Here is a 25,436-nt window from a genome sequence, read left to right on the forward strand (position 1 = left end):
ACTTGTGTTTCTCAGACTTACTACATGTCTGCAAAAAGATAATGGAACAAATGGCACCCATAAATTCTCTGTTGAAAATACTTCTTGATTTAAATTTTTATGCTTGCTTGAAAGATTGTGTTTGCAGGTTACATTTCTAAAAGAGATGACAGGAGACCTGAAGAGTTGGGACTGGACATCCTGATGGGACCACTTTCTTTGCCATTAGGAAACTAGTGGAAGGATGGGAATGCCTTCTCTCACACCCTGCCACACTCATAGAGGCTGGATTATAAAGCAAGAAGCCCCTGGTTATTCCTTGATTGAAAAGAGAGCAGCTCCAGCTCCAGGGCCAAGTTCATGCTGATAAAGAGCTCCAGTGTTGGGCAGCACGTAGGAAGAGTACAGGGGTAATCTAGATTTAAGTGAGTGCCACGCAAAGGAAGGAATACCTGAAGAATAGAACGCATTTCAAGGGTTTCCCACGTGGTGCAGTGGTAAAGAATCTGCTTGCCAATGCAGGAGATGCGGGTCCAAGCCCTGGGTCAGGAAGATCCCCTGGAGAAGAAAATGGAAACCCACTCCAATATTCTTGCCTTGAAAACTCCATGGATAGAGGAGCCTGGTGGGTTATAGTCCACGGGGTACCAGAGTTGGATGTGGAAGCACTGAGAGCCCCCTTCAGGCTCTTGTGTCTTGTAATTTTGACTCTGTGGTGAAAAACAGCTGAAACAGTGTGGCTAAAACAGTCCCTAAAATATTTGTGGTCGTAGTCTAGTGGGCTTAATGCTAGACTAAGCTAGACTAAGTGACCTTAATGCTAGCTCAGTGGAGTTTGAGCTTTGTATTAACAGGCGAAAGGCCAGAAAAATTGAAACTTTTGTTCATGTTGTTTTGATTATAAGAATGACTTGCCTCAGGGTTGTGTATGAAGAAAATGTATTTGCTGTTTATGTGAAAATGGGTTCAGAGAAGAAGCTTCAGAGTCTATGCCCATGTAATTGGTAATATTTTCCCCTTATAAAGATAGTTATGTACTTTAGAACTTTTGATGTTAACTTGTTTTTATACATTTTTAAGACAAATATATTGGAAGATCTTGGATCAACTTAAACATGTTTTTCTGGTAAGGACATAATCTGTTAAATAAGTGTGTTTTCCAATATCAGCCTAAGTGAGTTTCAACTTTATATGCTGTGACTGGAATATATAATTCATGCATATATTAAAGAGAATTACAGTTTAGGATGGATTCATAATGATATTGCCATCAAATTTTATGGATCAATGGAGATTGTTAGAGTTTCTGGAATCATGCTGTGTTCTTATAAAGGCCTTAGGTGTAGAATAAATATATTATTCCTTTTTGCTAACCACAAGACCCTAGATAGTGAATGAAAGACAGTGAATGCTTTCATGTTATGTTACTCTGGGCACAATCTTAGAAACATTTTCAATTCCTAAATGTGTTTATTTCTTAATGAGAGAGATTATGGTATCTCCACAGCTCTGAAAAATCAGCTTCTGTCAACAGTCAGCTAAGACCACACACCAAGGAAAAAAAGTAAAGAGGTTCCCAGTGAGGTTTATGATCAGAATTACTGGGGAGTTAAAAAAATATATTCTTGAGTAGGACTCTTCAAAAATTCTGATTCTGTAATCCCTATGTGGCCTCAGACTCTGTATTTTTCAAATAAGTACAGGTTTGAGAACCGTAGCAATGTTGTGTGATTGGGAAATATACAATAGAAATAGAAATGCAATAGAAAATAAAAGGAATTTTGCCTTTCATTTTGCTTTCTGGTGTGGTCAGAGGAACACATAAAAAATTAAATGATACTTTCAAAGCTAGTGAATGATGAATTAAAATTAATATAAACAAAAAAATACATTAGAAGAGTAAGTCAAGTCTTTTTTAATTTCTTCTTAAATCATAGAAAAATATAATTGCCGTTTTAGCTATTTGGGGGTGTGCTGTTCTGTGATATTAAATATATTTGTATTTCTGTGCAATCACTGCCACCATCCATCTCAGAAATTTTCATATCCCATAACTGAAATTTTTAAGCAGTAACTTTCAATTCCCTCTTCCCCATCTCCTGACACCACCATCCTAGTTTCTGTATGTATAAATTTATTCTAGCCCCTCATTTGAGTATAATCATACATTATTTGTCCTTTTGTGTCTGGCTTATTTTACATAGCATATTGCCTTCAAATTTCAGCCATATCATAAACATGTTTCACAGCTTCGTTACTTTTTATGACTGAATAATATTCTGCCATATCTATATATACAACACTTTGTTTATCCAGTGATGGGACATTTGGGTTGTTTCTAGCTTTTGGCTATTGTGAATAATGCTCCTAAAAGATTGGCATACAAATATCTGTTGGAGCCCTGCTTTCAGTTCTTTTGAAGTGGATTTGCTGGATTATATGGCAATTATGTATTTAATCTTTTGAGGAACTACCATACTATTTTCCATATCTTCTGCACCATTTTATATTCCTGCTGGCAGTGCACATAGTAAACCAAACATTCTTACCTTTCCAATAACTTGTCACTCTTTAGCAGAAATTGCCTTTCCATTCTCTTCTATTTTTTTTTTTTTTCTACTAAAATACTCTGGTATAGTGTTTACTCTACACTAACCACATCACAAAGGCTAAAAACTAACAGGCAGTTAATTATGTTTGGCTTATCTTCACTCAGATGCATTATATTTATGTGGTTATAAATCACAGAGTGTAATAATTTAGTCTGGGGCATTGACTGGGAGTCAAATAGGATTCTAAACCAGATAGAAGTGAATTTAACCCATCACTGTTCAATTAGAGCAGTTCCAAAATAATACATGTGTGGCAGCATTTTTGCGTTAACATTGACACTTCTCCTAGTAACTTTTAAACATTACCTATATATATCATTAAATATTGTCTGCATGTATGAAATAATTTTGTGTGGCATTATCAATAACCATGAAAAATGTAGTGTTAAAGGTTATAGAAATATGAGAACTATTTTCAGTTATTTTGACAAGCTGAAAACCTAGTTGTAGCCGTACAGAAGTCAGCATCATCGTCTGATTTTGCTGTTGTGGCTCCGAGAAGGCTCAGAGATAAGTTTAATATTCAATCTCAGTAACTACTTTTCATTTTAGCAACCTGATCATCTGTATACCTGTTAAGATGAGGAACTGAGGAATCTGGAGTCACTAATCATTTTTTGGGTGAAGTAGAGTATATACATATACATGTGTATATATGTACATATATAAAGAATGAATGGGTCCTTGACATAATGAATAAAATAAATCATATAGATATTTATTTCTAAAATCTATACTTTCCCTTGGTTACCAACTCTGGATTAAACTGGAATGTGTAGGCTTAAAAGGAGAAACAAACCTTCAGGACCAATCTCACATGTCAGTAGTTCGGCTTTGAATTTCAGAATTTGTGTGCTGAATGTATAATCCTGAAAAATGTCATTAGTTTACCATTTGTGTAAACACTTGCATGTTTCATTAAAAAATTATGTGTAACATTAAAAAATGCAAGATACTTGAATTAAGCTTTAGTTTTTCTTAATTCATGAATAAATATACAAAATGCATTGAAGACAAAATATAGTAAAATCAATATAATTTTGGGGTTTATTTTACAAAATGAGATTTCAAATTGTCACTATAAGAATTTGCTAGCAGAAGAAATTAAATAGGATATAAAAATGGTTTTCTCTTAAAAAAGTACTTCTTCCTATTTTTAATTAAGTAAATAAATTGAAAGAAATATAAACATTAGTTTGTAGTATATCTTACTTGTAAATAATGATAATGAAGCACATGTCAATCATTGAATCCTGTCATCTTTAGGGGTTTTTATTTCAACTCACATAATTTATACTGCCTTCAAAATGGGATCATAAATCTTTAGAGATTTTTTTCAATATCCACTATTTATATACAGATCTATGACTGTTATCAGTTTTTTAGGGAATTTATTCACCCCTGAAGACAATGGAAACAGTTTGAAAAGCAATGGCTTGGAAAGCATTGGGGCTTTGGGATCTGAAAAGACTTTTGTAATTCTGTCTCTGCCATTCACTTATAGGGTGTGAGACAATGATCAAGTTACTTCACCTTCCTTAGTTTCATTTATCTCAGTTGTAAACTAATGTTACAATATGTATAGGGTTAAGGCAAGGATTCAGTCACTTGATGTGTAAGTCTGCTCAAGATAGGCACTCAAAATGGTAATTATTATGGCTAATAAAGATAAACACAACAGTAAGCTGCTTGCATCCTAGCATTCAGTATGTTTTAATGGTACACCTAATAGGAATCTATCATAGTAAACTATGGAGAACATGAAAAACATCTTTTTTATGTCTGAAAATTTTGAAGTTATGATCATGCTTGCCAAAACTTGGTAGAGATCCTTAGGAAAAAAATGTAAGAGATTTGTTGTTATATGAAACTAAAGGGTTCACTCTAGCAAAGGATTTTGATCGTTAATAAAGTCCATTAAGTAAATGAGGTACCCCAGTGAGATGTATTCAGTATGAAAAAATTGACCAATGGAAAATCTATTTTTGTATAGAAATATATTTATATATGACAGCATAGTATTTTTGCATATTGTTTATGATAGTATGAATATAATATCAAACATCTTTAGCACAAGACATGAAGGATTCAGACTTGGGTAACCATTATCATCATCAGGCAAGATAAAGTTAATAACAGATATGGAACTCTAAAGGAGGAAAGTACACAACTGAAATTTTCACCTATATGTTGTGAATAGAAATGATTTTTTGAACATTTATTCAGAAATAGAAGGTTCCCATTTTAAAAACTGAATACACACACACTCATATCCAAAGAATTTGAAATAAAAATAAGAACAATAAAGAATATAAAAGTACATTTACAAGAAAAAATTTTTACTATAAAATTTTAGGTAAGAGTGATATTTAGATTTTAATTCTGTAATTCTTTATTATAGCATTTCTTTAAGCTTAGTTACTTTTCCTTAAGAAACTTTACAATTGAATATGTTTAAGATATATTATTAATTTGCTTAGTCACTTAGTCATGTATGACTCTTTTGTGACCCCATGGACTGCAGCCCGCCAGGCTCCTCTGTCCATGGAATTTCCCAGACAAGAATACGGGAGTGGATTTCCATTTCCTTTTCCAGGGGATCTTCCCAACCCAGGAATTGAACCTGGATCTCCTGCATTGGAAGGAGGGTTCTTTACCACTGAACCATCAGGGAAGCCCTATACTTTTAATACTTCATGCAGAAGACAAATATTTATTATATAGGTAAGTTAGGAATAATTAATGAAAATACTATATATGCTGCCCGCTCTTTTAATGAAGTGATTTGATTAAATTACTTTAGCACAGGTGGATTGAACAAAAATAATGTGAAGTCTGATCTATTTTCTGCTTGCTTCTAAGTTTTATCAGTTTTTAATTGTACATCTAAGACACTTAACCTTTGTAGTTTCTTTTCTTGCCTATTAATCTAAGAAGTTTCAGTTTTGTTTAGAATATATCACAGTTTAAAGATGATTGCTATTTAACCTATTAAAACTAATAATAAAGTAAAAATAGTACTTTATATACACGTGGCTTTCATGGCCTTTGAAGTTCACAAAGCCTTTTCATATATAATTTCATTTCCTTCCCACAGTCACCCTGTGATGTGGCAAGGGATTACTTTCACAGCTTTATAGGTGATGAAATTGAGACTCCATGAGAATAGATTACTTGCTCAAGGTTTCACTGTTAGTAATTACCAAAATTGAGATTTGGATTCATTGCTGAAAATGGATTGTGCCTAGCAGAGTTTACACAATCAGTTGCTTGTAGTGGCCCCACAGTGAACATAAACTGGTGAAGCGAATTGAGTCTCAGACACTGAGGAGTGAGTGATGTGGTTACTGGGAAGTACAGGCTCTGTTTGGAGGGAGCCACGGCATTTGGGTGTAATGTTTTGTTGTCTTGAGCAACTCTGGGTACAGCATTGCCAGACATTTGATTTCTTAAGAGAAGCTCAAATTCAAATATTATATGACACCTTTGTTATAAATGGCAACTAATTTGAAAGTTGACAAAACGTGGCCTAAGTGAGACAAATCCAAGGGCTGATGTTTTTGCTATCAACTTAAAACATGTAGTGTATCCTTCATTTTTAGATGGAATGCATGTACGTGGAGAACCTCGCATATGGCTCTATGTAAGGTGAAAGAGATATCACTCTAAATCCTACTCTCTAGGATTGACCCCGCATTTATAACTCAAGCAGGTATTTAGACAATCTTTGTCTCTTGATTTCCTTGATAAACTACTTACTCTTTTGTTTTCTCAATCAAATGTGTTGCATGCCAACCTTGTACCTGGTACTGTAACACAAAGATGAATATTACATAGTATTTTCCTTCAAGTCTTAGCCCAAAACATTCTAGTCATCAATAAACTTCAATAAATGGGCATTGGAAGCAAAATAGAAAGCTGCATAGTGAAAGTAATGTTTGCCAGTGTTTCTCATGTAAAATCAAATATCATTTAACACAATAGTTAAAGGGTGCCATGTGGATGTATAGATTCATGTGTGTGAGTAAATAAAAATTTACTCTAACATGTATTTCATGATTCCTATAACTCTTCCTCATATAGACCCCTTAAAATAAAAATTACTTTATTAAAAAAAACACACACAGAAACCACATTCCTAGTATAGTACTGTCTTGTTCCTAGGCAGATAAAATTGCTATAAGGAACATTTCTACTTAAAAATAATGTGTTGAGGTATGTTCCTTCTATTCCTGCTTTTTGGAGAGTTTTAATCATAAATGAGTGTTGAATTTTGTCAAAGGCTTTCTCTGCATCTATTGAGATAATCATATGGTTTTTATCTTTCAATTTGTTAATGTGGTGTATTACATTGATTGATTTGCGGATATTAAAGAATCCTTGCATTCCTGGGATAAAGCCCACTTGGTCATGGTGTATGATTTTTTTAATATGTTGTTGGATTCTGTTTGCTAGAATTTTGTTAAGGATTTTTGCATCTATGTTCATCAGTGATATTGGCCTGTAGTTTTCTTTTTTTGTGGCATCTTTGTCTGGTTTTGGAATTAGGGTGATGGTGGCCTCATAGAATGAGTTTGGAAGCTTACCTTCTTCTGCAATTTTCTGGAAGAGTTTGAGTAAGATAGGTGTTAGCTCTTCTCTAAATTTTTGGTAGAATTCAGCTGTGAAGCCATCTGGTCCTGGGCTTTTGTTTGCTGGAAGATTTTTGATGACAGTTTCGATTTCCTTGCTTGTGATGGGTCTGTTAAGATCTTCTATTTCTTCCTGGTTCAGTTTTGGAAAGTTATACTTTTCTAAGAATTTGTCCATTTCATCCAAGTTGTCCATTTTATTGGCATAGAGCTGCTGGTAGTAGTCTCTTATGATCCTTTGTATTTCAGTGTTGTCTGTTGTGATCTCTCCATTTTCATTTCTAATTTTGTTAATTTGGTTTTTCTCTCTTTGTTTCTTAATGAGTCTTGCTAATGGTTTGTCAATTTTGTTTATTTTTTCAAAAAACCAGCTTTTAGCTTTGTTGATTTTTGCTATGGTCTCTTTAGTTTCTTTTGCAAGCTATATATGACAAACCCACAGCAAGCATCACCCTCAATGGTGAAAAATTGAAGGCATTTCCCCTGAAATCAGGAACAAGACAAGGGGGCCCACTCTCACCACTACTATTCAACATAGTGTTGGAAGTGCTGGCCACAGCAATCAGAGCAGAAAAAGAAGTAAAAGGAATCCAGATAGGAAAAGAAGAAGTAAAACTCTCACTGTTTGCAGATGACATGATCCTCTACATAGAAAACCCTAAAGACTCTACCAGAAAATTACTAGAGCTAATCAATGAATATAGTAAAGTTGCAGGATATAAAATTAACACACAGAAATCCCTTGCATTCCTATATACTAACAATGAAAAAACAGACAGAGAAATTAAGGAAACAATACCATTCACCATTGCAACAAAAAGAATAAAATACTTAGGAGTATATCTACCTAAAGAAACAAAGGACCTATACATAGAAAACTATAAAACACTGATGAAAGAAATCAAAGAGGACACAAACAGATGGAGAAACATACCGTGTTCATGGATTGGAAGAATTAATATTGTCAAAATGGCTATTCTACCCAAAGCAGTCTATAGATTCAATGCAATCCCTATCAAGCTACCAACGGTATTTTTCACAGAACTAGACCAAAGAATTTCACAATTTGTATGGAAATACAAAAAACCTTGAATAGCCAAAGTAGTCTTGAGAAAGAAGAATGGAACTGGAGGAATCAACCTGCCTGACTTCAGACTCTACTACAAAGCCACAGTCATCAAGACAGTATGGTACTGGCACAAAGACAGAAATATAGATCAATGGAACAGAATAGAAAGCCCAGAGATAAATTCACGAACCTATGGACACCTTATCTTTGACAAAGGAGGCAAGGATATACAATGGAAAAAAGACAACCTCTTTAACAAGTGGTGCTGGGAAAACTGGTCAACCACTTGTAAAAGAATGAAACTAGAACACTGTCTAACACCATACACAAAAATAAACTCAAAATGGATTAAAGATCTAAATGTAAGACCAGAAACTATAAAACTCCTAGAGGAGAACATAGGCAAAACACTCTCCGACATAAATCAAAGCAAGATCCTCTATGACCCACCTCCCAGAATATTGGAAATAAAAGCAAAACTAAACAAATGGGACCTAATGAAACTTAAAAGCTTTTGCACTACAAAGGAAACTATAAGTAAGGTGAAAAGACAGCCCTCAGATTGGGAGAAAATAATAGCAAATGAAGAAACAGACAAAGGATTAATCTCAAAAATATACAAGCAACTCCTGAAGCTCAATTCCAGAAAAATAAATGACCCAATCAAAAAATGGGCCAAAGAACTAAACAGACATTTCTCCAAAGAAGACATACAGATGGCTAACAAACACATGAAAAGATGCTCAACATCACTCATTATTAGAGAAATGCAAATCAAAACCACAATGAGGTACCATTACACGCCAGTCAGGATGGCTGCTATCCAAAAGTCTACAAGCAATAAATGCTGGAGAGGGTGTGGAGAAAAGGGAACCCTCTTACACTGTTGGTGGGAATGCAAACTAGTACAGCCGCTTTGGAAAACAGTGTGGAGATTTCTTAAAAAACTGGAAATAGAACTGCCATATGACCCAGCAATCCCACTTCTGGGCATACACACTGAGGAAACCAGATCTGAAAGAGACACGTGCACCCCAATGTTCATCGCAGCACTGTTTATAATAGCCAGGACATGGAAGCAACCTAGATCCCCATCAGCAGATGAATGGATAAGGAAGCTGTGGTACATATACACCATGGAATATTACTCAGCCATTAAAAAGAATTCATTTGAACCAGTCCTAATGAGATGGATGAAGCTGGAGCCCCTTATACAGAGTGAAGTAAGCCAGAAAGATAAAGAACATTACAGCATACTGACACATGTATATGGAATTTAGAAAGGTGATAACGATAACCCTATATGCAGAACAGAAAAAGAGACACAGAAATACAGAACAGACTTTTGAACTTTGTGGGAGAATGTGAGGGTGGGATATTTCAAAAGAACAGCATGTATACTATCTATGGTGAAACAGATCACCAACCCAGGTGGGATGCACGAGACAAGTGCTCCGGCCTGGTGCACTGGGAAGACCCAGAGGAATCGGGTGGAGAGGGAGGTGGGAGGGGGGATCGGGATTGGGAATACATGTAAATCCAGGGCTGATTCATATCAATGTATGACAAAACCCACTGGGAAAAAAAAAAAAAAATAATAATAAAAAAAAAAAAAGAAAGAAAAAAAAAATAAATAAAAATAATTTGGATTTTCAGAATCTATGTATTTTCTACTCATACTGTTTTTTTTTCATTTTTGATACCACAGGCTTTGTAGGCTTTCACACACATAATTTATTCAAAGATTTATTTGCTTTTTGAAAATAATAAGTATGAAATATATAATAGGTTAAAAGTTAAAAATGTGTATATTTAACTCTTGTATGCTTATATCTGTAGAGATCACGCACACGTGTGTATATGTGTGTCTGTATGGACTGAAAATGAGAGAGAGAGAAGAAAGGAGAGAGGGAAGGATAGAGAAAGTGTTTTATATCATTTGATGAATTGCTCTGAGTCCAGTAATGAAAACCTCTGATTGTATTTCTCTGTTGTCCTTCTGCCAGAGAGTTCAGAGCCTAATTTGATATATGGTCTTAGTAACTATGTTGGTGTACTTGTACTTTTCTTTAGTCCTTATTTTCTATATATAGTAAAAATATATATATACATTTATTATATATGTGTGTGTGTGTGTGTGTGTGTATATATATATATATTTGTGTCTTCATCCTTGTATATAAAGGTATATATATATATATATAACTTTTAATATGCCCTTCAATTGCCTGCATATGCATACCAGACAGACATATAGTTTCTGATTGTTTTTGTCTTATTTTTAATACCCTTATATCATGTATGTCTTTTGTTTTAAGTATATTATATTCTTAGTGGAAATAGGTTACAGGGACAGAGAGAAAGAATAGCAGAGAGATAAATCCCCTAAAACCATCAGACACACGCACACATACACTCACATACACACGTGGCTGAGTGGAGTATAAACTAGCCCAGCTGTTCTCATGTGACAGAGTAAGTTCATTTGAGAGCTGAGGATGAGACCTAGGGTGCCTATTTCTTATATCTTTGTTGGCATAAATAGGACATTGCTTTAGATAGAATATTAACAACTTTTATTCCTCTTTGGCAAGACTTTATCCATTTCTATCTTATATATGAAAATATTTCTTGCACATTTTCATATATTTTGAGGTATATTATAAACCAATAGATGAAGGAAATTTATAAATCTTATACAATAAAGCCGACTGTTTTAGTGTAAGTGGCCAGTCAGTAATAACAGTGATGATACAAGGCATTTTTTGACTTTTTTTCTTCATCCAGTGTAATGAACTGAACCTTCTGATAGGGGAGAAATATGGTCCAGGGATTGGTCGGGGTGGAACTTTAACATTAATCCAAAGGTACCTTCTACTGATAAGAACCTATTTGTGTGTATCCTTGTCTTTGAAATTGCTGTAAGGGACTTTGAATGCCTATAATGTTTTTTTAAAAATATATATATATTTATTATATATATATTTATATTATTTATATATTTATTATATATATTTATTTATTTTAATCAGAGGCTAATTACTTTACAATATTGTAGTGGTTTGGCCATACATTGGCATGAATCCGCCATGGGTGTACATGTGTTCCCCATCCTGAACCCCCTCCCACCTCCCTCCCCATCCCATCCCTCTGGGCCATCCCAGTGCACCAGCCCCGAGCACCCTGTCTCATGCATCGAACCTGGACTGGTGATTCGTTTCACACATGATAATACACATGTTGTTTTTGAGACAATATTATTTAAGATGTTCCATGAAAAGTTGATCATGTAAGTGTGCAAAACACTGTATACATGTTTTGTCGCATGTGTAAGCATTAAAGACTTTTTAAAAAGTAAAAGTCAGCTGTGAAGTTTGGAATTTCTTTTGAGAAACTTGTTTTCATTTTCAGTATGATTATAACCACAGATGGGTACTCATGGTCATAGTAGTCAGCTATTGCTGAAGAAAAGAATTCATGTTATAGGATGTATGAGTAGAGTCCTCGTTATTTATAGATTAAATTAACAATGCAAAATATGGGAAGATACTGCCACCAAGAAATTAAAAGATGCTTGCCCTTTGGAAGGAAAGCTATGACAAACCTAGACTGTATTGAAAAGCAGAGACATCACTTGGTCGACAAAGGTCCGTATAGTCAGAGCTATGGTTTTTCCAATAGTCATGTATGGGTGTGAGAGTGGAACCATAAAAAATGCTGAATGCCAAAAAATTGATGCTTTTGAATTGTGTGCTGGAAAAGACTCTTGAGAGTCCCTTAGGCTGCAAGGAGATCAAACCAGTCAATCCTAAAGAAAATCAACACTGAATATTTATTAGAAGGACTGATGCTAAACCTGAAGCCCCAATACTTTGGTCACTTAATGTGAAGAGCTAATTCATTGAAAAAAAACCCTGGGAAAGACTGAAGGAAAAAGGATAAGGGGGCAGCAGAGGATTAGATGGTTGGTAGGCATCATTGACTCAATGGACATGGATTTGAGCAAACTCCTTGAGATAATGGAGGATAGAGGAGCCTGTCACGTTGCAGGGCCTGGGGTTGCAAAGAGTCGGACACAACTTAGCAACTGAACAACAACAACAAATAAACAGAAATGCCTTGACACACCAAGCTTAAATGAAGTTATGTTTTCCATTTCAGATATAGTCATTGGCTGATTATTTTATGCTGCCATATAAAAGTAGTTCCATATAAAAATAACTTATCATGATTAGTCTCTTTTAAAAAGTTTTCCTGCATTTGGTTCCATTCATTTATTTCATACTTACTGGAAGAACTGATTATTTAATTTAATAAAGTATTTGGTATTCCTTTACTTCTTCAGGAAAAAAAGAAGCAACTCTCTTCTACCTCATATAACCTTTGGTTCTATGTCCTGTTTCTATACCTTTTTATTACTTTGAGATCATGCTAACATTTAGAACATGATTTTAAACTATTTTTTCATGATATTTGATTTGTCCATGTGGTATCAGTGAACCCAGATTTTCTGCTCCATTATTATGTGGGTTATAAATAAAATTATGTGTGAAGTCTTTTATTTCTTCCTTATTTTAGTCACATTTTTTCATCCATGTTGATGTAGACATTGAGTCCAGAAATACCCACCTTTGGTACTTTCGGTGGGTGTAGACCAAAGTTTTATAGCCTTTGGTTTATGAAAGAGACAACACTGAAGAACAGTAGAGAATGGAAAGCTTTTTCCATAAAGAATGCCAGATCAATTGAATATCCATGGAAGAAAAATAAATGTTGTCTCCTTTGTTACACCACACACAAATCAAAATTTCAATTGTAAAATGGCAAACATTCTAGAAGATAACTGTGTTAGTCTGGTCAGTTGAGAAGCAAACCCCTAAAACAAGATTGAAGTACAAAATAATTGTGCATAGAAATACCTTGGAGGGAAAATGAAAAAGCAGGCAGGGGAGGCAGGAAGAGTTATGACTGTAATACTGGTCTGACCTGTTCAAGAAGGAGAGAAGGAAGGAGAGTTGGGTGAGAGAGTATTAGATTGCAGTGTGGCTCTAAGTGAGTTAAGCCCTGGATTCAGCCCTCCAGTCAAGCGCATCTATGAGAGCAGTCTCCCAACTACCAGAGGCAGGCCTGCCCTAGGACCCCTGTCACATTCAATCATTAGCTAGAAGTAGACTATGGGAAGTGTAGCTTCTCTGAATATGGTGCTAGACTTCAGAGTGCAACGTCTGGGGTTTCCAGTTAATTATAATCTGCCTTCATAGCTACTACAATGCCCTGGGGGGGATATCTTCCTGATTTTGTGATTGATAAAGACTTCATAAAGAGGACACAAAAAACACCAGTCATAAAGTGAAGAAAAAAGACTTCACTCAAAAACTTTGTAAATCAAAAGACATCATTAAGAGAGTGAGAAGGAAAACCAGAGAATTTAAGAAGATATTTGCAATACACATGGTCCACAAAGGATGTATATATAGCAAATAGAAAGAATTTTTGTAAGTTAAAAAATAAAAACCTCATGGAAAAATGGGTCAGAGACTTGAACAGGCAGTTTATAGAATAGAATATTCAAATAGCCAGCACCATATGATAAAGTATTCATTTGCGTTAGTTGTCAAGGCAGTGCAAATATAACCATATTGAAATACCGCTATACTCGTATTACTTGTTCAACTGTGTCTGACTCTGTGACCCCACCAGGCTCCTCTGTCCATGGAATTCTGGTAAGCAAGAATTCTGGAGTGGATAGTCATTCCCTTCTTCAAGGGATTTTTCTGACCCAGGGTTTCAACCTGGATGTCTTGCATTGCAGGAAGATTCTTCACTGTCTGAGCCACAAAGGAAGCCCTAAATACAGCTATACATAAACCATAATGATTAGATTTTATATACTGATAATTAAATGAATTTTGACGTGTATATGGAGCAACCAGATTACTCAAACACTGCTAATGGAGATATAAATTAGTAAAACCAATTTGGCCAATGTCTAATAGATATGAACATACACATACCTTAAGCTCCAACATTCATATTATCCCCGAAAGTAGTATAAAAGATTATTCACAGCAGTTGTTTGTAATAGCCCTAATTTGAAAACAACCCAAGCATTTATCTGCAGTAGAATGGATAAGTAATTGTACATTCACCCAATGGAATGTTATATGTAACAAAAATAAACAAATTCTTTCCTGTTTTAATTCTGTTTATCATTTTGGGGCTGTGTTCCCCATCTTCATTTTTTTGTCTTTTTTTTTTTTAATCAGTAGAGTAGGAGTTGGAGTGGCATAAATGCAAGGATTTCTATCCTTTGTGAGTTAAGAGAAAAACATGTAAATTGCAATAAGTGGTAAGAGCATTCTGCTTTCAGCACAGAAAATGATTTTCTTAGTGGTGGCACTAGATTTCCTAGGGGCAGTAGCATCTGAGCTCATTCCTGAATTAATATGTGTTTATATGTGTGTACATAGTAGAGTGGAACAAACTATTAGTAAAAATTTAGGAAAATGTTGAATGAAAGTTTGACAAGTATTTGAAAACAGATATTGGAAGGCCTTTAGCATCATTAGTCAAACAGTAAAGTTTTAAACTGAAATTTAATGTTGAGAAGGTATTTATTTTTAAGGTTTGTAAACAAAAGTGATGTTTTCTTCTTCTTTTTTACTACTTCTAATTTCATTGGATTCATAGGAGTCTGAGCTTCTGTGGGTCTGAGAATTTCATTGAATACACATGAACATTTTTCCTCAGTTATTTCCAGGAAAGCAGCTACAGATTATCTCAAGATTTATCTTAACTAACCTTCCTCTTTACTTTACCAACAAAGGTCCATCTAGTCAAAGCTATGGTTTTACCAGTAGTCAGGTATGGATGTGAGAGTGGGACTATAAAGAAAGCTGAGCGCTGAAGAGTTAATGCTTTTGAACTGTGGTGTTGGAGAAGACTCTTGAGGGTCTGTTGGACAGCAAGGAGATCCAACTAGTCCATCCTAAAGGAAATCAGTACTGAATATTCATAGGAAGGACTGATGCTAAAGCTGAAACTCCAACACTTTGGCCACCTGATGTGAAGAAGTGACTCGTTGGAAAAGACCCCGATGCTGGGAAAGATTGAAGGCGGGAGGAGAAGGGGATGACAGAGGATGAGATGGTTGGATGGCATCACCGACTCGATGGACATGAGTTTGAGTAGGCTCTGGGAGTTGGTGATGGGAAGGGAAGCCTTGCAGGCTGCAGTCTATGAGGTCGCAAAGAGTTGGACATGACTGAGTGACTGAACTGAACCAAACCTTCCTCTCCTGGTATGTCAGAATATTTCATAATAGGATGGTTTACTTTTTGTGTTAGGTATGTGGTTTGTATCATTTATATCCTTGGCTAAATTCCTCTGGGCATGTTGAGGAAGAGAAAGTATTCAAATCCTTATATTTGCACTATCCACTGCCATGCTTTTGATAAACTGTGGAGTACTGCATATCTTAGTCTTCACCACAGTTTCTCTAAGATTAGCAGAGTAGACATGGGTGCCCAATAAATATTATCACAATCACAGAAAGTATCATGAGCAGAAGTGAAAATGTATAAAGCAAATTCAACTTTTCAAAGCTATTTGTTATTTCCTGATTTTTTAATCAAGATTAATCAGAGATTATGGTAATGAAATCAATGACCATCCTAAAATTAATTAAGGATCTTGTTGTTTGGCAATGAATAGGAAAGGACTAACTTGGCTTGACAAGAGAGGTTTCTTTTCTCAATTGCTATAATTATTTTTGAGAAATAAGGAGCAGTAACCTGTAAGATATATAAAATCTGGCAAAACAGAGAAGCAATACTGGTAGTTTAGTAAGCTTGTGAAAACTCTGCATCTAACAAGAGTTTCCCTTTAAAACACTCAAGTTTAGAAGCAGTTCCTATGTTGCATTATTGTTATTATTACTCAGATATTTTTGATTGAGCCTACTCACTTTTGAATTGGTTCCAGGACCAGTTTATGAGCCTTGTAGTAAATTACTTATTTTACAATTCTATCTTTATTTTGACCAAAATTAGTATCACATTGCTTGTCTACATGCATACTGTTTTTTAAAATCCAAAATTGGTGGGACAAGGAATTCATGGTATCTCTAAAGACTTTGTAAGATAGTAGTAACTGACAAAAACTAAGTTTTTAGATTGCTGTGTAAATATTTAGAACAGTGACAATAGTCATTTAAGTTCTTTTGTTGTTGTTAGAGAGTCATTGTATTTGCTTTGGAGTGCCACCTCAATAAATATCCTGTTAAAGATGATTTTAAATTTTTTTCATATGATACTATAAATATTATATGGTGAAGATGTTAATGATGAAGTGCTTTGATAAATAGCAAACAACCAATGAATGTTAACTATTGAGTTGTACGTCTCTTTGAATATTTTTTCAAATTAAATGATTAAATTTTCAGTAGCTTTTATATTTAAAAATGAACTATAACATAGTATTAAGTGTTAGTTGCTCAGTTGTATCTGACTCTGAGACCCTGTGGACTATAGTCTGCCATGTTCCTCTGTCTGTGGGATTCTCCAGGCAAGAATACTGGACCGAGTAGCCATGCCCGTCTCCAGGGGACCTTCCCAACAGGGATTAAACCAGGGTCTCCTTCATTGCGGGGAGATTCTTTACCACCTGAGCCACTAAGGAGCCCAAAGTATAACATAGCTTTGATGTAAATAGAATAATTCTGATAATTTGATGTGAGTTGCATTATGTTGAAAATATGCTTTGTATGTTCAAGTGCTGAATGTATCCCTTTAATGATGAGGATTTAAACTACTGTATCTGGTCAGTTTTGAAGTACAAATAAAACACCTCTTTACATCTTAGAATTCAGAACATGCCCTACTATCAATGATGTCTTCAAATCACTAGTATCCAGGTAAGGCTGCCAATGTAGTTGTTACTGCTTGTGCATGTACAAACTTGTCATAGCTGTTCATGTTGTCATCACTTTGTAAGTTCATCCAAGTTATTGTGCATTAATGGTGCTTCCCAAATGTTGAGTTTAATTGTTATTTAAAATGTCCTCATAAATATTACACTATGACTTGGCATTGAAATGAAAAGCTATTTTGTACAAAGAAAGGTGTGGTAAAACATAGCTGAAATAGCTAGGACATGGAAGCAACCTAGATGTCCATGGGCAGACGAATGGATCAGGAAGTTGTGGTATGTATACACAATGGAATATTACTCAATGATAAAAAGGAACACATTTGATTCAGTTCTAACGAGGTGGATGAAACTGGAGCCTATTATACAGAGTGAAGTAAGTCAGAAAGAGAAACGGAAATACTGTATATTAATGCATACATACGGAATTTAGAAAGACAGTACAATGATCCTATATGCAGGGCAGCAAAGAGACACAGATGAAAAGAATGGACTTTTGGACTCAGTGGGAGAAGGTAAGGGTGGGATGCTTTGAGAGAATAGCATTGACACATGTATATTACTGTATGTAAAATAGATGACCAGTGCAAGTTTGAGGCATGAAGCAGGGTACCCAAAGCCGGTGCTCTGGGACAACCCAGAGGGATGGGGTGGGGAGGGCGGTAGGAGGGGGGTTCAGGATGAGGGGACACACATGTGCCTGTGGCTGATTCATGTCAATGTATGGCAAGAGCCATCACAACATTGCAAGCTAATTAGCCTCAATTAAAATCAATCAATTAATTAACAAATAGTTGAATGAACATCTTTTGTCAAGGAAGCAAATATTCATTACTGGAGGAAGAACTATGACTTCATATTTTCTTGCAAAGCAACAATGAACAATGCAACAATGAAATACTATACATGGACCAGGAAAGAACACCCTGAAGTAGAGAAGGTCTACTACATTTTGCTACTAACATTTATGCATAACGTATTGCTCATCATGCACAGAGAAACAGAAATTAAGGAAAGAGAAATTACCAAATCTCTCAGAATATGTAAATTTCAAAGCAGTCTGTAATGAAAAGAAAGCTGAGCACTGAAGACTGATGCTTTTGAACTGTGGTGTTGGAGAAGACTCTTGAGAGTCCCTTGGACTGTAAGGAGATCCAACCAGTCCATCCCAAGGGAAATCAGTCCTGAATATTCATTGGAAGGACTGATGCTGATGCTGAAACTCCAATACTTTGGCCACCTGATGCAAAGAACTGACTCATTGGAAAAGACCCTGATGCTGGGAAAGATTGAAGGCAGGAGGAGAAGGGGATGACAGAGGATGAGATGGTTGGATGGCATCACCAACTCAATGGACATAAGTTTGAGTAAGCTCCAGGAGTTTGTGAGGGAGGGCCTGGTGTACTACAGTCCATGGGGTTGCAAAGAGTTGGATACAACTGAGTGACTGAACTGAACTGAATGACTGATGCACACACTGTGCAGGTCGTTGAATTTATTGTAATGAATTTCCTACTGATGTTGAATGAAAGCTACTTAACTTCCACCCCAATGTGATTCAGTTGAGAAAGAATGAAGATGTAAGTGCCACCAAACAGGGAAACAACAGAACCAAAACTCACAGAACTGGTGTTACCTACTTGGAATCAAGGGCTTCCCAGGTCCCTCTAGTGGTAAAGAAGAACCTGCCTGCCAATGCAGGAGACTTAAGAGACAGGTTTGACCCCTGGGTGGGGAAGATATCCTGGAGGAGGGCATGGCAACTCACTCCAGTGTTCTTGCTTGGAGTATCCCATGGACAGAGGAGCCTGGCGGTCTCCTGCTCATTGGGTCCTAAAGAGTCAGACATGACTGAAGCAACTGAGCGCGCACACTCTTGGAAGCAAAAACTGGAGACAAAACTGGAGCACTCTTTTAAGTAATACTACACACCATTGCTTTTGATGGTAAAGAACACTGTGTGGAAAATTAGGAAAGTTTACAATTCTTGGGCCAAAAAAGAGATTCAGGAGATTTGGACTCCAAAAAGTGAGAAATTTGGGGAACACCCTTACCCCTTTATTTAGCCTATGATTAACTTTTTATAGTAAACTGATGTATTATAAAATGATGCCTAAATAATAGTTCTTTCAGTAAGTATAAAATAAAAATTCCAAGTGGTGAGAAAGCATTGTGCCATGGTTTCATTGACAATCATTTTTCATTCTTACACTGGTACATAAGAAATGGTGAATCTACAATGGGTGGCATCTTGGAGTTGATGCAATATTGTATGAAGAGCAGCAAAAAATTATAAATACAGTTATAAGGTAACATCACACTATTGTCAGTCAGTTCAGTCGCTCAGTCGTGTCCGACTCTTTGTGACCCCATGTATCGCAGCACGCCAGGCCTCCCTGTCCATCACCAACTCCTGGAGTTTACTCAAACTCATGTCCATCGAGTCGGTGATGCCATCCAACCATCTTATCCTCTGTCATCCCCTTCTCCTTCTGCCCCCAATCCCTCCCAGCATCAGGGTCTTTTCCAATGAGTCAACTCTTCGCATGAGGTGGCCAAACTATTGGAATTTCAGCTTTAGCATCAGTCCTTCCAATGAATACCCAGGACTCATCTCCTTTAGGATGGACTGGTTGGATCTCCTTGCAGTCCAAGGGATTCTCAAGAGTCTTCTCCAACACCACAGATCAAAAGCATCAATTTTTTGGTGCTCAGCTTTCTCACACTATTGTAAGACTCTATTATTATCTCTTAGTGTACTATATTTAATTTTTCTGCCTTCCTTTTGTGTTGAAGTTATAATAATCAAAGATCTCCTTCTTTTCCCCTTTCTATTAAACTTTACTATATATACTTATTTGGATGGATTTCTCAAAAACTATAGATAAAGGTAGTGATTAATTCCAATATATTGCTTCTTTATGTCCTTAATTTGTCCTTGTCTGATCCTTGCCAGATTTACTCTGTACATGTGCTCCTGTAGACAAAGTATCTATAAGTTTTATCATATCCTCAAAGGAAATTGTTTTCTAAGAAATATTAAGGACCACTGTAAAAATAATATATGCAAGAAAAGAGTATGATTTTTAATAGAAATCCTTCTTTACACTTTTAATTATGTATTTAAATTTAAAATTGGACTTGATCCATCCTTTAGGTCCTAGGAATAGGTGTAATAACAAAAAAGAAAAAGCTGGAAGGCAGAAAAGGATAATGGCTAAAAATTTCTCTCTGCCTTTTGGTTCATTTTAGTGAAGTTATGCTTTACAAATTTCAATTTGATAGTTTTTTGTTATGGATTTTTTAGGGGGTTGAGGTAATTACTACAAGGGTTTTGATGCAATAATTCCCTACAGTCGACATTTCCTGGATAAATAGATGTATAAGTAAGAAAGATCATTTCTGCATCCATATAAGTAATTTTATTTTTTGGCAATAAATACAATTTATGCTAGAACAAGTTGATTTACAGCTTGAAATCAAAGCTATATACATATTATGTTGGACTGCTGTTAAATTTATATTAAACATAAAAAGCAAAGAACTTTTTTCTGAATTTTCCAGTATGAATATATTGCATGTTCCTAAATTTTGTTTTCAAATGAAGTTCAAACCTAGTTCATATTTTTACTATATTTATTTGAAAGAAAGAAAATGATCTCATAAAACTGAATTCTTAAAGGATGGGGTCAATAGCAGTCTTATTTTTAGAATTTAAAAAAGATTTTCATCCAAGTTGTCCATTTTATTGGCATAGAGCTGCTGGTAGTAGTCTCTTATGATCCTTTGTATTTCAGTGTTGTCTGTTGTGATCTCTCCATTTTCATTTCTAATTTTGTTAATTTGGTTTTTCTCTCTTTGTTTCTTAATGAGTCTTGCTAATGGTTTGTCAATTTTGTTTATTTTTTCAAAAAACCAGCTTTTAGCTTTGTTGATTTTTGCTATGGTCTCTTTAGTTTCTTTTGCATTTATTTCTGCCCTGATTTTTAAGATTTCTTTCCTTCTGCTAACTCTGGGGTTCTTCATTTCTTCCTTCTCTAATTGCTTTAGGTGTAGAGTTAGGTTATTTAATTGGTTTTTTTCCTGTTTCTTGATGTAAGCCTGTAATGCTATGAACCTTCCCCTTAGCACTGCTTTTACAGTGTCCCATAGGTTTTGGGTTGTTGTGTTTTCATTTTCATTCATTTCTATGCATATTTTGATTTCTTTTTTGATTTCTTCTATGATTTGTTGGTTATTCAGAAGCGTGTTATTTAGCCTCCATATGTTTGAAGTTTTAACAATTTTTTCCCTGTAATTGAGATCTAATCTTACTGCACTGTGGTCAGAAAAGATGACTGGAATGATTTCAATTTTTTTGAATTTTCCAAGACCAGATTTATGAGTATAACTTTCCAAAACTGAACCAGGAAGAAATAGAAGATCTTAACAGACCCATCACAAGCAAGGAAATCGAAACTGTCATCAAAAATCTTCCAGCAAACAAAAGCCCAGGACCAGAGGCCTTCACAGCTGAATTCTACCAAAAATTTAGAGAAGAGCTAACACCTATCTTACTCAAACTCTTCCAGAAAATTGCAGAAGAAGGTAAGCTTCCAAACTCATTCTATGAGGCCACCATCACCCTAATTCCAAAACCAGACAAAGATGCCACAAAAAAAGAAAACTACAGGCCAATATCACTGATGAACATAGATGCAAAAATCCTTAACAAAATTCTAGCAAACAGAATCCAACAACATATTAAAAAAATCATACACCATGACCAAGTGGGCTTTATCCCAGGAATGCAAGGATTCTTTAATATCCGCAAATCAATCAATGTAATACACCACATTAACAAATTGAAAGATAAAAACCATATGATTATCTCAATAGATGCAGAGAAAGCCTTTGACAAAATTCAACACTCATTTATGATTAAAACTCTCCAAAAAGCAGGAATAGAAGGAACATACCTCAACATAATCAAAGCTATATATGACAAACCCACAGCAAGCATCACCCTCAATGGTGAAAAATTGAAGGCATTTCCCCTGAAATCAGGAACAAGACAAGGGTGCCCACTCTCACCACTACTATTCAACATAGTGTTGGAAGTTCTGGCCATAGCAATCAGAGCAGAAAAAGAAGTAAAAGGAATCCAGATAGGAAAAGAAGAAGTAAAACTCTCACTGTTTGCAGATGACATGATCCTCTACATAGAAAACCCTAAAGACTCTACCAGAAAATTACTAGAGCTAATCAATGAATATAGTAAAGTTGCAGGATATAAAATTAACACACAGAAATCCCTTGCATTCCTATATACTAACAATGAAAAAACAGACAGAGAAATTAAGGAAACAATACCATTCACCATTGCAACAAAAAGAATAAAATACTTAGGAGTATATCTACCTAAAGAAACAAAGGACCTATACATAGAAAACTATAAAACACTGATGAAAGAAATCAAAGAGGACACAAACAGATGGAGAAACACACCGTGTTCATGGATTGGAAGAATTAATATTGTCAAAATGGCTATTCTACCCAAAGCAGTCTATAGATTCAATGCAATCCCTATCAAGCTACCAACGGTATTTTTCACAGAACTAGACCAAAGAATTTCACAATTTGTATGGAAATACAAAAAACCTCGAATAGCCAAAGTAATCTTGAGAAAGAAGAATGGAACTGGAGGAATCAACCTGCCTGACTTCAGACTCTACTACAAAGCCACAGTCATCAAGACAGTATGGTACTGGCACAAAGACAGAAATATAGATCAATGGAACAGAATAGAAAGCCCAGAGATAAATCCACGAACCTATGGACACCTTATCTTTGACAAAGGAGGCAAGGATATACAATGGAAAAAAGACAACCTCTTTAACAAGTGGTGCTGGGAAAACTGGTCAACCACTTGTAAAAGAATGAAACTAGAACACTTTCTAACACCTTACACAAAAATAAACTCAAAATGGATTAAAGATCTAAATGTAAGACCAGAAACTATAAAACTCCTAGAGGAGAACATAGGCAAAACACTCTCTGACATAAATCAAAGCAAGATCCTCTATGACCCACCTCCCAGAATATTGGAAATAAAAGCAAAACTAAACAAATGGGACCTAATGAAACTTAAAAGCTTTTGCACTACAAAGGAAACTATAAGTAAGGTGAAAAGACAGCCCTCAGATTGGGAGAAAATAATAGCAAATGAAGAAACAGACAAAGGATTAATCTCAAAAATATACAAGCAACTCCTGCAGCTCAATTCCAGAAAAATAAATGACCCAATCAAAAAATGGGCCAAAGAACTAAACAGACATTTCTCCAAAGAAGACATACAGATGGCTAACAAACACATGAAAAGATGCTCAACATCACTCATTATTAGAGAAATGCAAATCAAAACCACAATGAGGTACCATTACACGCCAGTCAGGATGACTGCTATCCAAAAGTCTACAAGCAATAAATGCTGGAGAGGGTGTGGAGAAAAGGGAACCCTCTTACACTGTTGGTGGGAATGCAAACTAGTACAGCCGCTATGGAAAACAGTGTGGAGATTTCTTAAAAAACTGGAAATAGAACTGCCATATGACCCAGTAGTCCCACTTCTCGGCATACACACTGAGGAAACCAGATCTGAAAGAGACACGTGCACCCCAATGTTCATCGCAGCACTGTTTATAATAGCCAGGACATGGAAGCAAGCTAGATGCCCATCAGCAGATGAATGGATAAGGAAGCTGTGGTACATATACACCATGGAATATTACTCAGCCATTAAAAAGAATTCATTTGAACCAGTCCTAATGAGATGGATGAAGCTGGAGCCCATTATACAGAGTGAAGTAAGCCAGAAAGATAGAGAACATTACAGCATATTGACACATGTATATGGAATTTAGAAAGGTGATAACGATAACCCTATATGCAGAACAGAAAAAGAGACACAGAAATACAGAACAGACTTTTGAACTTTGTGGGAGAATGTGAGGGTGGGATATTTCAAAAGAACAGCATGTATGCTATCTATGGTGAAACAGATCACCAGCCCAGGTGGGATGCATGAGACAAGTGCTCGGGCCTGGTGCACTGGGAAGACCCAGAGGAATCGGGTGGAGAGGGAGGTGGGAGGGGGGATCGGGATTGGGAATACATGTAAATCCATGGCTGATTCATATCAATGTATGACAAAACCCACTGGAAAAAATAAATAAATAAAAAAAATAAAAAATAAAAAAAATTTTTATTTTATAATGGAAGATAGTTCCTTAACAATGATGTGTTAATTACAGGTGTGCAGCAAAGTGAATCAGTTTTACCCATACAAATATCCATTCTTTTGCAAACTCTTTTTTCATTTAAATTATTATAGAATGTTGAGTTTAGTTCCTTATGCTATGCTATAGGTCCTTATTTGTTATCTACTTTGTGGGTCTCCTTAACTTGCTCATATCTCTGTTTAGTAGTGTGTACATTCAATCCTTAACTCCCAATCACACTCATTTTTGTATTCCCAATCACACTCTTCAGAACCATTCTCCTCTCTGCTCTGGACTCTGCCCTTAAAGGTCCATCTCAATGGGTTGCATTATCCAAACTCACTAGCCTTCTTTCTCTACTGGATTCAGCCAAAGGGAGGCACAGGCAAAAGAGTTTGGTGGGTGGGAGAAAAGAGAGTTCAGGATATTTGTCTCTAACCTCCATGGGGCTGTGTTTGCAGATGAGAGAAAACTAACTACTGAGGCCTCATTTCCTGTATGTGGCTCCTTTTCAACAGTTCCCACACTGACTAGGTTCTTGTAACACTGCCCATTCTCCTTGACCCCTTTAAGACTCAGGGGCTACCTTATGGCTGAACAATATTCCATTCTGTGTGTGTATGTATATATGTATATATATAGTATAATAGTATACATATATATATACATATACATATATACATATACACATATACATATACATATATACTATATATATATACTATAGTATTGTTCAGTCACTAAGTCATGTCCGACTCTTTGCAGCTCATGAACGGCAGCTTGCCAGGCTTCTCTGTCCTTCATTGTCTCCTGGTGGTGGTGGTGGTGGGTGGTGGGCGTTAGTCACTCAGTTGTGTCCAACTCTTTGTGACCCCATGGACTGTAGCCCACCAGGCTCCTCTGTCCATGGAATTCTCCAGGCAAGAATGTTGGAGTGGGTTGCCATTTCCTTCTCCAG

At 35.8% G+C, this 25,436-nt stretch overlaps 1 protein-coding gene across 4 annotated transcripts in view; it reads left to right on the forward strand.

The window, feature by feature from the left end:
• NAALADL2 (N-acetylated alpha-linked acidic dipeptidase like 2) overlaps nucleotides 1-25,436 on the forward strand; it is a 1,498,179-nt gene that overhangs the window by 191,303 nt on the left and 1,281,440 nt on the right. Inside the window, exon 3 of one of the 4 annotated variants that reach the window (XM_061168364.1) lies at nucleotides 6,194-6,303. The exons of the other annotated variants lie outside the window; for them this stretch is intronic. The gene's annotated coding sequence lies outside the window, so the exon portion shown is untranslated. The remainder of the gene's footprint in view (nucleotides 1-6,193; nucleotides 6,304-25,436) is intronic. 4 annotated transcript variants of the gene reach the window in all.

This window comes from Dama dama, chromosome 19, assembly GCF_033118175.1.
Source record: "Dama dama isolate Ldn47 chromosome 19, ASM3311817v1, whole genome shotgun sequence".
NCBI lineage: Eukaryota > Metazoa > Chordata > Mammalia > Artiodactyla > Cervidae > Dama > Dama dama.